Source organism: Thermobia domestica, chromosome 13, assembly GCF_964235325.1.
Source record: "Thermobia domestica chromosome 13, izTheDome1.hap1.1, whole genome shotgun sequence".
Lineage (NCBI taxonomy): Eukaryota > Metazoa > Arthropoda > Insecta > Zygentoma > Lepismatidae > Thermobia > Thermobia domestica.
In genome coordinates this window covers 92,865,352-92,881,400 of record NC_137466.1, presented here as the reverse complement: position 1 = coordinate 92,881,400, position 16,049 = coordinate 92,865,352, and the positions used below count along the sequence as shown (strand labels likewise).

At 32.7% G+C, this 16,049-nt stretch overlaps 1 protein-coding gene across 5 annotated transcripts in view; it reads left to right on the top strand.

Annotated features, from left to right (window-relative positions):
* Sb (serine proteinase stubble) overlaps positions 1 to 16,049 on the top strand; it is a 370,416-nt gene that overhangs the window by 209,353 nt on the left and 145,014 nt on the right. Inside the window, exon 1 of one of the 5 annotated variants that reach the window (XM_081736097.1) lies at positions 3,568 to 3,709. The exons of the other annotated variants lie outside the window; for them this stretch is intronic. The gene's annotated coding sequence lies outside the window, so the exon portion shown is untranslated. Of the gene's footprint in view, positions 1 to 3,567; positions 3,710 to 16,049 lie in introns of those variants that run through there. 5 annotated transcript variants of the gene reach the window in all.

Below are 16,049 nucleotides of genomic sequence, written 5' to 3'. Positions count from 1 at the left end.
CAGAAGTACATTTTTAATAACCACTAAATATTTTGTCAATCACATTGCGTGTTCATTTAGTCAGCTGAGAGACTTAAATAGTCTGAAATGGTATCATAACGAGAAGTTCAAATGCCGGGTATTGTTTCTCTTTCTCTTTCTTTTTTTTTCGAGTTAGGACCACTTTTATTTGTAATAATGTTCTGAGAACGACTCTAGTCATATCCCTTTCTAAAGCAAATTTGTCATTTTTGAGCATTTACCGCTCCAGTATATTTATTTTTAAAAAATTGTATTTATTAAATTTCTCTTAATTTTTCATTGGTAATAATAGATGAAAATACATATTAGTTTTCTTTTAAAATAATTGAAGAGTATCAAAAATGTTTTACAATAATATATTAACTATAATTTTTATAACTTTATCCCATTCATTTGAATAATCTATACTTGTTTAATATATAAGCTACTATATATAAGTAATATGTTTGTAAAGCAAGGTTACAGGTCAATTGTACGATTCTTACTGGTATTTATATCTATTATGATCTACTTTGATTTATTTTATTTTATTTTATTGATTCACGGTTTTGCCCTTTAAGCCAAAGAAAACTATTAGAAATGAGTTATGACCAAACAAGATGTGAAATTATGCTATACAAATACTTATACCAGTGTTTCTTAACCTTTGGTCCGCGGCCCACAAGAAATCTGCCCTTGTTGTCCCGAGATTGAACGTTAGTATAAGGAAGGCAGAAGTGAATTGCGTGTCACACATATAGTTGAGAATCTTCAAGTATAGATTATACAAATGAATGAGATAAAGTTATACAAATTATAGTAGCTTTTATGTTATTGCTTACTATAATATATAAGTAGCTTTTATATTATTGCTTACTATAGGGTGGCCCAAAAGTGCACTCATGTCCAAAATTATTGTCGCATGTCTATATGTTGTTGTAGGAATATAATTTGATAACGATTTCTCTCGGTATTTCTTATAATGTTAGTATGTGTATAATCGGCAAAGATATGTATGTCGTAAACTTCATGTCAAAAGAGCAGTAAATAAGAACAATAAAACGAAAATAAAACTTTCTTGTCCATTTAGCAACATTTTGTTTTACTCATTCTAATTTTCGTACTTATAATTCTTTTCCTATGAAATTTACCACAAATATACATTTCTCCATTATACACATATTATTAGCATTAAAAATACCCTGCAAAATCATTATCAAATTATATTCTTGCAAGAAGACAGTTATAGAGATGCGACAATCATTTTGGACATGAGTGTAGGTATACATCCCTATAATATATAAGTAGCTTATATATTATTGCTTACTATAATATATAAGTAGCATATATATTATTGCTTACTATAATTTGTTTAACTTTATCTCATTCATTTGTATAATCTGTGCTCATTTAAGGTTCTCAACTATATGTGTGTGACACGCAATTCACTTCTCTGTCTTCCCTATACTAACGACCAATCTCAGGAGAAGGGCAGACATCTTGTGGTCCGCGGAACACATGTTAAGAAACGCTGGTGTAAGATATAATTATTTGTATACCATAGTTTCACATCTTATTTGATCACAACTCAATTCCAATAGTTTTCTTTAGCTTAAAGGGCAAAATCGTGAATCAAAAAACTAGAAAATAAGATAAATCAATGAAGACCATAATCTTCATCAACTCCAGCAAGACTCGTGCAAGTGATCTGTAACCTTGCTTCACAAACAAATTACCCATGCACTCCTCAGGAACTCATCTTCTAACAACGAATTGCTTATTTATTGCATTGCAGACTCCATTAAAACTCTACAGACATTTGACACGAAACTATAACTTCTCGGCTTATATTGTTACAATCGTAACCTGACATAACAACACGATATTGTATTTATCATCCTCTGAATGACGTGTGGTTAATTGCAAAAGCACTTTCTGCTTGAAGTGCTTATTCATACCCAACGGTCAGAAGCCGCGGAATTCGAACCCGGAGCCTCTCTATTATGAAGCGAAAATATTACAATAGCCGATTATATATCCCTGTGTTTATAAAAGTATCATTTAAAATTATCATTACGTATCGTTAGTTTTGTCACCTGTAGTATATTTTTAATTTGTATTATTATTATTAGTAGTAGTATTACAATTTTGTTGCTGTTGTAACCATAGTAATATTCAAAACAGTCTAATTTTACTTAATTTGAAGTTCGTGTTATCTTATAAAACTCATATATTCAGACTTTAATATTGGTTAAAAATGTTTGATTTGTCCTCGAAAGTTTAACTAGCAAATTCTTTTCCATTTATGATTATAATATATTTATAAAAAAGACTGTGATTTGATTTAATTATATTCATTTGTCAATCATCCAATGGCATTTAATTTGTGGTTGAACTTTTCATTTGACATCACTGCATTAGCTGAGAATCTTTGAAATTAAATTAAGACCTTAGTTAAGCGTTTCATAATTGAGATATTTTTCAAACTCAATAATCACTCAAATTTTCAAATCGAGATTTTTGTTTATTGATACTAACCTAGTTATGCTTGTTATCCTCAATCAAATTAGTGCTTACAAGAGTACTTTATTATGTATTTTTCATATTTAAAACTCTAGTGTATTAATACTTAAAATATGCGTTTTAAAAAAAATAAGAAAGAAAGTTATTTCTCCGCGTTTTTAGTTTTGAAAAAATACTCCTACATTGTGCCCTATAGGTTAATGAACCAGATAATTAATGGAAGTGAATTATTATGAAAGAATTAATGAAATAATAATGTGGAAGGAAACGAGACACGGAGACTATGTTGTCCACTGCTGTCCTGTGGGCTGAGGTTGAACCAGAGCTCCCTCGAACCAGAAGTGAGCCACTCAAAAACCGTGCTCGTTGGAGAAATTTTGTATCAGACATTTTAGAGAAAACGTAAATATTTGTCCTAAACCTATATTCCATCTGAACTAACAAGAATTTGGGTAAAGCTTATCAGTGTATTACAAAAATCGAATTCCATTATATACAAAGGAAAAGAAAAGAGAAAAAAAGAAAGAAAATCCATTAACAAGTGTTACTTATCTCTTGTTATGTCAGCAATGTTATTCTGAAGTGACGCTCTAAAGTTCCTTCAGGAAGCTTTTTCCTCTTTGTTATTGAATGAAGTACATCTTTGGTGGTAGTAGTCACTGGGAGGTTTGCTGTACAGGGTGGAGCAAATATTCTATCACTCAAAAAGTGTATACACTTGTATATGGGAAGCTAAGTCACGCAACGTTGTTGTAGGTATGTTTCCTTTCAAGGTGTCGAAATCTTTTCCTTTTAACACGTTCCTTATCTAAAGTAGCTTCTGTCAGGTCAGCTCATTCACTTGTCATGTACGATGCCATATACCGCAAGTATAAAAGGAAAAAGGGATTGAGATGTAGCTAAACGATAATCTTTTTTATTTACGACTACGTAACTTGTCTATATTATGTAGGCCATTCTTGAGGAAGTAGCCCAACTAACGGAAATATATAAATGCATCATAAGGGGGATGAGCTGATTAAAAGGGGGGAGGTTTTAGTTGTAGTAATGACATCCTCAGACAAAAAGGATAAAATTCAAGAAAAATTTTAACTGATGATCATTACGGATCGTCGTGTTCAGTTAGTAGAAACAAGAATCTGTCATCTGACAGGCGTCAATCAACGTGTGCTGTGGATGTTGTTATGTGAGTACAAAAACATGTCTTAGCTTTTTTCTTCCTGTGGTCTTGATGTTAACTGATGTTAGCTAAATTCGGAAAGAACACTGGCTTGTTGATACTAAAACTGCCGGAGTAAGAAGAGAACCCACAATATCTTTGGTCAGCCAGGTGATATGTGATCAGCACATTGACGGCCATTAACATTGTTCCTTACTTTCAAGATAGAAATTCTCTGCCTCTTAATTCAAGCAATTCTAAAAATGTCTCACAAATACTGATTGAATGTCAAAAAGTGTGCTACTAAGTTACTATCTCGGATTGAACGTAACTTTATTAATGCGTGTATTTAATTCTGGCTTCTTGATTATTTATCATTGAATGGAACAGAAATGGAAGTGTGAAATAAGTGGTTTTTATTTTAGGATTTTTATACAGGCAAGATTTTTATACAAATTTCCTCGGAACGTTTAGGACTACCTGAAGACATTGATCAGATTTTCGGAAATAATGCGTTTTTAGTGACTGTATCCGTGTGAGTAGAATGGGTAACGCACTCTGATCATTTTCATTTTAGATTTTCCTCCAATGAATTTTTGTTATCCCAATTTTTTAGTCCCTTCTTGCTACATATTTTGTATTTTGTTATTAAAATCACGTAGTAAGGCTTGTAAGATTGTGTTGTTAGTACTCCATTCGTCCGTTATTCCACACAATAAATCGAACGGAAAATATTTTTTAAAATTCTGTTTTTTGCAATAGATAGCTAGAGCGATTATCTCGGTCGATTTTTTAATAGAATCAATCCGTTAACATCTTAGCGAGTAACGGCGATTTTAACGACAGTTATCTATGTCACATATCCCATACATGTGAGGATTTTTTTGAATTTTGTTTCTTGCAATAGAGTGATCGGCAAAGTTCGTTAATGAAATCAATCGTACATGTATGTCCACATTCCATACATCTAAGCAAATTTTTGAATTCTGCTTTTATGTGACATGTGACTACATCGATTATCTCGGCGAAGTTTTTAATGGAGACAAGCTGTTAACATATTACGGGTAACGGCGACTTGAATGGTGCTGTCTACATTACATATCCTATATATATGTAAGGGAATTTTTGAATTCTTTTCTTTTGGCAATAGATATTGGCGCTAAAGCGAATATTCTGGGCGAGTTCGTTGATACAGTCAGTCCGTTAACACCGTAGCGGATAACAGGGACTATCTCTATCTCATACGTGTAAGTTCCGCGTGATTCTCTTTACTGTCTTTACCAGAGTTTATTTATTCCTTTATCCTTCTCGCGGCCTCTGTTTTAATTCTTATTGATTTTTTGGTATGCTTTTCTTAATTTATGGATTTTGATTGATATTTTCTTTAGAAGTTTTGTTGTGGATTTTTAATGTATAACTTGTCAGTCAATGGCCTTTCATGACAGGAACAAATATCCTCGCTGCTGACGTCATAATTAAACTATAACTAATCAATCAATTAATTTCTGCCTATCTATTATTGATCCCTTGTTTTCAACAGAGAGAATGTAGTGTATCTCTTGTACTTGATATTGTGTAACTAAGAAAACCTTTCTCTTAGTTGATTAGCTAGCACCTCGTTTTTGACAGCATAATACCATGTTTAATTCCCACTGCGGGTTCAATTTTTTAAGTTAGCTCTATATCATGAGGATAAGTCGGGGAGGAGCTCATGTGTTCGGATCTCACGTTACGCAGTAGGTCCAAGTCTCATATAGCCTCACTGCTTAAAGGAACGCTAATCTCTGATCAACCAATCAACCAACAAATGAGGAACCTGTCTGTGCATGAAGAACGATAGAAATAATGAAGTTTGGAATTCACGGGTTGGGTAAATATTTCCCAGTTACACATGCGCCTTCTGTCCTGATATACTGTGACGTCGTAGTTTATTATTAATGATATGAAATAACTAAGACTCTAGAAAATGATATAGTGATATACAAGGAGAAAACTATTTTCGTCATTTTCGTTCTTCGATATTACTCTAATCTTATTATTACTAGACACATAAACACACACACACACACACATATATATAGGGCCTATATATATATATATATATATATATATATATATATATATATATATATATATATATATATATATATATATAGAGAGAGAGAGAGAGAGAGAGAGAGACCGGATGTTTAGGCACTAAAATCCTAGAAAATAGGCAGGCAAATAGGCACTAAAAATTTAAAAAATAGGCAGTAAAATAGGCACTAAAATCTAGCTCGAAATAATGAAGATAAATACTCGATACTATTAAAGTCATAAATAATGCTCAAAGAATATAGAAACATATTTCTTTGTTAATATCTTCTTTTATTGTATATATAAAAACTAAGCTTGTTACGCATTCCATACATACTGGGTGAACCTGGAAGATGTTCACATACTTTGGGAGGTGATTCGTGACATCAAAAGAATACAAAAAGTCTTTTTGCATGTTGTGGAATTCCGCGTCGTATACGAGTGACAGGGGGGCCAACTTGGAATCGAAAATCGAATCTTGACAATTGGAGCGAGACATGTGCACATATTTTGGGAGGTGATTCGTGACGTTGAATAGGACTTTTTGTCTTCTTTTCATGTCACGAATCACCTCCCAATGTATGTACACATCTATCTGTTCCATTCCAATTGTCAAGATTCGATTTTCGATTTCAAGTTGGCATCACTATCACTCGCACACGACACGGAATTCGACAAACTACAAGAGAACTTTTTGTCTTCTTTTGATATCATTAATCACCTCGGAAGTATGTACACATCTTTGAAGTTCACCCTGTGTATATATTGTAACGTACCACGTGCTCGTGTTTACAAACACCTAATATACGTATATATGTATGTATTATTTATGTTATATAAATTATATATTTTCCCAATGAAGGCTTACTTTGAAGAAAATGCATAGAATAGGCAACATTAGGCACTAAAGCAATTATTTAGGCAGTAAAGGTCGAAATAGGCAAAATAGGCAAAATAAAATTGGCTTAAATCGAAACTATAACCCTCTATATAAAATTTAAAACGTTATTTTTGATCATATCTTTAATATTAAAGAATAGGCATTTTGCCTAACATCCGGTCTCTCTCTCTCTCTCTCTCTCTCTCTCTCTATATATATATATATATATATATATATATATATATATATATATATATATATATATATATATATAATATCCAGATTTTCAATTATTGATTTCTTCATTATGCCTACATTAAATTCAGTTTAGTTATAGCCAATCTACTCTTAGAAGTAGTTCTAACAATGTCTTGAAACATTACATAATACATCAAGTTTATAATCAATTCAATTGTTAAAATGAAATATGGTACACATTGGGTGATTTTATTGTCTTCATATCTCCAGATTCAAATTAACTTTTCTAAAATAAAGAAAAACATTATTAGTGTCAAAATTTCATTTGTCACGTCTATATGTACTTTTGTAAAAAATATATAATATGTGCATCTGCGTAATAACTGTTAGAAAGATCAAATTGAGACAGGAGATGTGTTGGACTGTTTACACTATCTCGAAATTTATTTGTGGAAATTAAGCTAAACGCAAGAATTATTCTTAGAATAAAATACGAAAGTTCTCAAATGCATGGCGAATATGCTATGGAGTTCAATCGTTCTGTACTTTCATTAAAATCATGTCTGAAAGAAAGAGAAACAAAATTTTACGGAAATTAGAATAAGAATATTGGTAGCATTATTGACATTGTTCATAATCAGTATTCTCACCTTTTATGTGGGAGAACTCGGTTCGATTTTTAGATGAGGATTCAAATGCCACATTAAACTGTAAGTTCGCCTTTTATATAACTTTGTTAAACATCAATCAAATAATAAATTCAGAAAAAAAATGTATATGAGTATTAAACTTAATACTTGTAGCTTTAAACCCTGGCTACTTTTCTCTATGTTCGGATCATTTTTAGAACATTGTAAAACTCAACTCTGATTCAGTTGCATCGAGTTGTTCTGACGATTCGCAATACCAATATGAAAAAGAGTAAACGTCTGATTTTACTTAAATCCTACCCAGCAATAAGGATATAGGATATAGGATAAGGATATAGGTTGAATTGAAAATGGGTGAAAAGATATTGGAACACTACTGCCTAAACCTAGTAGATAACTTTTCTTACAGAGCTCCTTCGTGGCTAAAGCGGTTAGCGTTAGCGTACGTGTCTTTGGTGTGGAAGACCCGGGTTCGATTCCCAGCAGAGCTCATGTGGTTCGGATTCCACATTAAACTGTAGGTCCACGTCTCATGTAGCCTCGCTGCTGAAAAGGGCCGATAAACTGAAAATCAAATCACATCAAACTTTGTCTTAAACTGTTCTCATGTCTAATAAAAATACGTAATCAAGATACGTTAATTTGTTCATGATTGTTGTGCACTACGACTACCAAATCTATGATGATCAGTTGATTTAAAGACGTATTATGGACGTATTAGGCAATAAAAAAACGTATCTTCTGACAATTATAAATTGTCAGCAGTATATTGAGTAGCTACTAAGAAAACTATATGGTATTTTTACTGTTATTTTGCAAGGTATTTGAAAATTTTGAAAATGCAATGTAAAATTGAAGTAATATTCTTAAGGCGTCTTGAAAAGACTACAGATAATATCATTTTTGAGCTATATCTAAAGTGGCTACTTTGTAAGATAAGACTTCAAAAAGATTCCAAAAATGGTTTCGTCCTTGAGCATTTGGACCATAAGCAACAACTTTATTTTTCAATGGGTATTCACACTTCGGTACCTATAAGAATAATCAAGAAGTCTTCATTATGTTATATTTTTAAGAGATCCGACAGACCAGTCAGTCATTCTCAAATTGGGAACCTTCACCCACGAGAGAGCCATGACAGATCATGAAGGGAGTACAGGTATTAAAATAAATGAATTGTAAAATTATATTTAAACTGCAAAGATGTTAGTTTTTTTTTTTCTTTTATTAAAGTACGATCACCTCCACTTTGTATTGAACAAAACTTAAACTAAACAATCAGAGTTTGTTTCTTTCCGTCTCAAACGTACTTAGCAATATTTGCCAGAGGAAAAAATACAGAAAAGTATTAAATAATGGATATTTAATGATTAGCACATAAAATATTAAAATAAAAAATGAAAAGAGCGCACATGAACGGCAAAAGATTGATTAATTGATTGATTATTATCACAGTTTTAAGATTCCATCATGTAATTAAATAGATTGGATTCACTGGAAAATCTTACTTTAGATTACCTAATAGTTTTTCACTACGAAACAAATTCCAATGCAAACTCTAATGGATGCTGAGCACCCATTAAAGATCACCAATAGGTGCTTAAGTCCCGTAGCAGCCACACAGTCGGCCACTATGATTTGGACAGTTTAAAGATTCACAACCGAAAAAGCATCAATTGCTAAAACCGAATTTTTCATTGAAATATATTGAATTTTCCTGTTTCACACTGCTTTAGTAAGAAGCATCGAACTTTATCAAAAGTCAACAAAGTTTGTGGTTAACAAACTAAGAATTAGAAAGTATTCTGCACTATGACAATTACGTTGACGTTCGTCCCACTATTCCAAAGACGGAGAATCACTGGGTATATTTGAAGTTTCACAAATTAAAATTCGTCTTATAATTAGCTTTACAATGTCAACTATATTATTTAAATTTTCTGTGTTAATATTATAAGTTGTTATTATTAGTGGGAGTAATGGTAGAAGTACGTAATGATAGAGTTCTCTCGTGATTTGGTGAAGGTGAAGCCAGGTTTAAATCCCAGTAGAAATTCATATTATTGGGATTCTATATTAAGCTGTAAATCAATGTCTCATATGGTCTTTGTGCTTAAAACAGATTATAAACCTCAAAATAACAAAATAATTACTATTATTAATGATAGTGATAGTAGAAATATTATCTTGTTTTCTTCCAAACATAGCCATGTATATTTTCAAGCTTTCCTTGCTGGTCTAGTGGCTAGTATGTGTGCCTTTGGTGCAGATGGCCCCGAGTTCGATTTCTGCTAGGAGAGCACAAAAAATTTACTTTCACAATCTTTCACTTTCATTAATCATCAATCCCATTTAGCCTAAAAGACATAACGTGGGACATTAAACTTAAGAAATTCATTTCATGTATATTTTCCATTTCTCATTCTTGTACTAATTGAGGAACAAAAGAATCAAACATATTACCTCCCCCCCAAAAAAAAGAAAACGAAAGGAAGAAAGTAAAGGCTTTTAGAAGGTTGTAAATAATTGATCATAATAAGGGATATTACAATGCGTTCTAATATGTTTCAAATAACTTTCACAACAACTAATTGAAATTCATATATTATAAATTGCGTTGTTGTAAAATAAATAGTAGACAACTTCCTTTTCGTGCTTCACTACCAAGTTTCATGATAACAAAAAATGGCATCGCTGTTAGATTAGCACCATAAATATAGTATTACCGTATACGTGCAATTCGATTGGAGTTTTTTATTTAACTTGTTAAGCCATAAAAGTATAAAAGTCTTGACAGTTAATAAGATTGTAATAACTTCATATATAAGACCATTAAAAGAACTTTTTTTCTTCGATAAGTATTAATAGTTCAACATTCAACAGTGATTTACATATTAAATATGCACTTATATATATATGTATACTGTATAAGATGTTTGAAGACAATATAAGTACCAATTATTATGAAAGACGCCTTTGTACTGCATATATTACATAGTTTGTTTCTTTTCCTTCTTGATCCTATATTTTAAGCTCAGCGTTTCTTTCTTTCTTTTTTTTTTCAATTTCCTTGGTTGGCTGTTGGTTGCTCCACATTGCCCTACTGCTTACCTCTAAAATAAGCCTAGTAATCCTTGCGTGTGTAAAGTAAAGCATGATGTGGCCACAAGGTGTTTGTTTAATCATCTGTTTTTCAAACTTCCAAACATATTAACAACGGTATCCAGCGTGTTGTTGAACTTTTATTTCAGCGGCGCCGTTACATTACATGACAGTACATTCAATGTTGCTATGCTCTGTAGTTCTTTCTCCATGACAGTTTTATGTTTTAAATAATGACAAACTAATAAATGTCTATTAATATAGTTTATGTGTGATTGTATGTGGCTATGTGTGTGTGTACACAAACACGCGTAGTTATGTTAGTTATGTAGTTAACTTCAAAAGTAATTAAGGCCGCCCATAGCTGTGAGTGTGTGTATCCGTTAGCGAAAGTGCATACTCGACGTTCTCAATATGTTCTTTTTTAAAATAACTTTGAAATTATAAGTTTTCTAAAAGTTCCGCGCCATAGACAAAATCATAGTTGTTGTTCAATGCGCTCTCTGTTGAGTTTTACACACATGTTTGTAGGCGGAACAGCAAAATTGTTGAGCACACGTGGAACATTCCGAATTGCTTCGCGCACATCCTTGATTCTTTTTGAATTTCTCCCATCAATCGTCGCACGGTGGTATGGGTTACTGTTTATCCTTCAAGATGGCGTCGATTACACTTACCGCCAATATCTTGGTATTAGTAACTTTCATATCCACACAGCAGTAATCTGTATTTCGTCACGTTTTTCCAACGACAGTACCATTCACTGCAACACCACGTTTTATATAACCTCGCTACTGAAAGAGGCGCTGAACTCAATTCAAATTAAGTCACAATTTTCGGATACACTGTATTAGATAGGTTTGAATATAGTTTCCTTGGCGTTGAAAGAACAAGATGCTCTGTACGTTACCGAAAAGCCATATTTTAGTTGGTCTATTCACGAAGAAATTGTCAGAAGAAGAAGATAAAAGCTTCAACAAGTAAGTTTTGTTTCACTTCGTTAGGTTTCCAAACTACAGGGAACAAATATCAAAATCATAAAGAATAAATCTAACACTCACATTTTTAATAAGATAAGAAGGGCACAGGTGAGATATATTCGTGTTATCCTGAATCCACATTGAAAACTGTCTTCCTATCTCTTATCGTTGTTGCTATATGCGGATCCAATATTGAAACTGGGATTGATTAAATGTACCGATACCACTATCGGTTCTAATAGAAAGATTATGGCAGAGACAGACTCTTACTATTAAGATACTGAATCCACATCAGAAACTCATTTCTCGCTAATTACTAAAATTTTTGATCTGATGCCTGTCGACAAACAGACGAATAGATCAATGGACAATGTCATTTTCCTGTATGCATAGCATAGTTCGCAGCTCGATTAATCATTAATATAATGTCTTTTTTAAATAAAGTTATTCAAATTATGATTGAGAAAAATGAAAGGTGTTCTTATAACGTAATTTTTAGTTTTAAAAAAACGATCAAATATATTAATCTAAAATAAATAAACTTTCTTTTGTTTGTCTCCGACCAAACCGACTTAAAAGAATATACTATATCATCGTTACATTAATACGCTTTCCAGGGGCATCTTTTAGGGAGGGCAGGAGGGGACAATCGCCCCCTCCCCCAAGAGTTTGAGGAATACATATACTTTAATCGATTGTCTACTAATATACTAGAACAAAACGTGAAAGTCTTATTTATGTCGGTGGTACTCTTGCCCCCCACCCTCTCAAGCGAAGGCTGAAATGACGCCCCTGACGCTTTCTACTATGATTAGAAACAAATCTTATACAATTATAAGATCGTTACCTTTCATGCTGAGGAACAGAAAAATGATGAATGTTTATTTTTTTAATATAAAAAACAATTTAATTCATAAATAAGATATGTAGAAATCGATAGACGTTGAGGTTAACGGGAGCAACTGGATTGCGCACACTCTAAATCCCAAATTGCGCACAAATCTCTATTGGCCTTTTGGAACAGATTTTTGTCGAACGTTGCCACAACGATAGCTTGAAAATCTGTGCGCAAACAGGGTTTTCCTTCAGACTAGGATAGAAACAGAAATTAGAAATAAAATGCAAATTATCTTGAGCCTTAATTAAATATAATTTGATCAGTAAATACAAGTCAGGGTATCTCCAAAACCAAGTTTTCATATTTACAATCCACATCTTAAAATTTTCCTGGTTCCAGTTTTAAGCCTACATTTTTTAGAAATGTATTCCTCCTTGTCTCATACTCTGAATATGTATCACCTTTAAGCATCGCACGCTGCTTTAATATGAAATTATGTGTCCTCAAATCTTCCTCTCTTTCTGTATTGGTATTTCCTTTCGCAATTGATCTTAATTTCAACTTTGTTTCTGATTCTATCTTCAATAAAGATGAAATCACATGATATATATCTGAAACCGCTGAATTGAATTGTTCATTATAATGTTTATGATAGGCTTCCACCCCATTCGTCGTTCATGTAATAAAAAAGAACATGAAAAATGAACTTTAAAGATCTATAGCTCCAAAACTATGGAACCTACCGTAGTCGGGTTAAGACTTTACTTAAGAACTAGTATGTGCTTTATCCAAATATCCAAGTTTCAGAATCCTGCACCACTTCCGCAACAAATTTTATAGACATAGTTGTGAGTACTTTAAATTATATGCCTGTACAAAAACTCCCTCTATAAAAATTGTTGCGTGAGTGTCTTAGGATTCTGAAACATGTATATTTCGATAACGCACATATTAGTTCTTAAGTAAAGTCTTGATCCGACTACGGTAGGTCCCATATTTTTACCTGGAAGCTTTATTTCAAATCTATTCCTTTGTTTGGCCTACTCATAACATTAACAACTATAGAATATAGCTTTCAATACTATCTTGGAGAATTAAATCTCACCAAATTCGCCTTAATACAGAGTGTGCCGACAATGTATACAATATTAAAGTATTAAAGATGTATTGTCAATGTATTCGACAATGGAAATACAACTGATTAAAGCAATTGTACACTGGCATGAATTTATTTTCTAGTACAAGTTTGACAGTTGATTCTGGAACAACTTATTTGGTCTTATAAAAAAAATACTATCCTGGAGAAATTTCAGTATAACGATTTATCGAAGTACTCTGTACTGTAGTTAATATTATGGTTTCACCTAGCATTATTACTGATTGTAACGTTGTTGGATTTACCATCCTTTACGGTACTGGGACTATGTGAAATACAATCTACTATCTGAAACAAGAAGATCAAAATGATTTTTGACAGCAAATAAACTAGATTTTAAGTTACGATATAATCAACTAATTACATTACTCGAATGAACTTTTTACGATTCGTGGCGATCACAAAATTCTTATTATATTTAAAAAAACGAAACAGAAGATTTAATAACAAGTTGAACGACAAAGCGCAAGGGAAACGTACGCAAAAATATACACAAAATACGTGCTGAGCATTTAAATACCAAAGTAGCATCCATATTCTGAGGCGAAATTTAATTGAAATTTTCGTTCGAGTTTTGTAGCATTCAGCTTCCAAAGCAGCGTTCGAATTCTGAGGCGAAATTTGATTGAAATTTTTGTTCGTATTCGTTCGAGTTTTGAGGCATTCAGATTCCGGGAGCAATATTGTACCCTATATAGTGCAGTGAAAACGAGAAAAATGCACTGACAATAATGCCTAGTCTCTACATATTACAGTACGTGGCACTAGATTGAAATTTTTTCCCGGGCGGCTGGAAAAGCTTGATTAAGTATAGAGTCTGGAAAGGGTGAAATCCTCTGTGGTAAGATTGTATCAATGGTAGATCTACCGCTTTCGGTTTCAATAGTACAGAATTTTTCCTGACTGGCAAACCTGCAAATAAAATACTGATGTTATAATATTTAAAATATGTTACTGAAATAAGGATTATACGCACGCTGTATGTATATTGATAAGCATTAAGGAGAGCAGTGAGATTGGTATGACATTAGAATTCATTTGTAAACAAACTCAATAATTGGTATTTATGTATATGATAGTAAATACACAATTTTTAGATTACTTGAAAGTTAGGCTTCAATAAAAGATAAGTGCGTTTGTATTTTTGTTCATTAGTACAATAGTTTTTTCTTTCATATTTTGGTCCTTAATTTGAGTTTTCTAAAAAAAAAATGAACATTAGAAGACAGATCGTACGCGATCGATGCAACTCATCCGATCTTGACCAAATTTGGGACAGTCATAGAACTTCACGAGCTTAACACACATAAGAAGTATTTGGTATGTAAGCCTTTGGTTCCTGAATAGTTGTCCATCGAATTATATGTGGTTATCGACGACACTACTCTGATTTTAGTGTCATTTGGTAGGATTGTAGATCTTGTATAGCTTAGTATGTATATAAAACATTAAGATGTGGGTGGTTCTCGAGTTATTGACCACCAAATATGGATTTGGACTTCATGAAAGGTTATTGTAGTATGTGGTATGCTATCGACTTTACTATTCCAATCTTGATCAAATTCGATGTGGTAGTAGAACTCGTATAGCTTAGTACGATCATGGAAAATTATTGTATACAGACCATTCGTTCTTAAGTGTCTGACCACGAAATTTGGATTGGGACTTAATGAAATGGATCGATAAAGCCCATCTGATCTTGACCAAACTTAATATGGTGATAAAAGTTGACGAGCTTTGTAGACATTCAAGCATAGCGAGAAATACTATGGTTACAGACTTTTAGTTGCCGAGTTATTGACTGTCAAATTTGGAGATCTCATCCGATATTCAATAAATTTAATATGGTGGTAAGCCTTCATAAGGTTATTACGCTTATGAAATACCATGTTGTGAAGATTTTTTGTCCTCGAGTTATTTTCCATCAAAGTTAGGGTTTGGACGTTCTCAAGTGTAAACCCCAAGTTCAATAGCTCAGAAACCAAATGCCTGTGCATCACAGTATTTTACGTGGATATAAGCTTGTTAAGGTCTACAAACAATTCAAATTTGGTCAAGTGTAGACCTTTAGTTCTAGAGTTCCACAATTTTGGGCTTAGACTTAACAAATCTTTTATGGGAAGTAAGTGCAATGTGTATTTATAATCAGGATTTGCTAAAAGTCAATGAAGGAAGATTTTTTTTCATCTATAGGGAAATTTTCCAATTGAGGAAACAAATGTAATAATTCGTAAAGCTACTAATGACATATTGAGCTTTTTCGTGATTAAGTGATAGCCCTAACGCTTGTTGTTAGGAATATGCAGAAAGTAAGAGCCGAAACTCATCTCGAAAATGTAAAAGTGTTTTTTAGAGTTTAACTTCCCACAATTCTGTCCTGAGCCTAAAGAAGACGGTGATGATGACAATGAACGAAATGATAGAATGAAGAAAGTGGCAGAAAACGGTAGAACCCGGAGAAAACCCACGCCCATGGTGTTCGTTCAC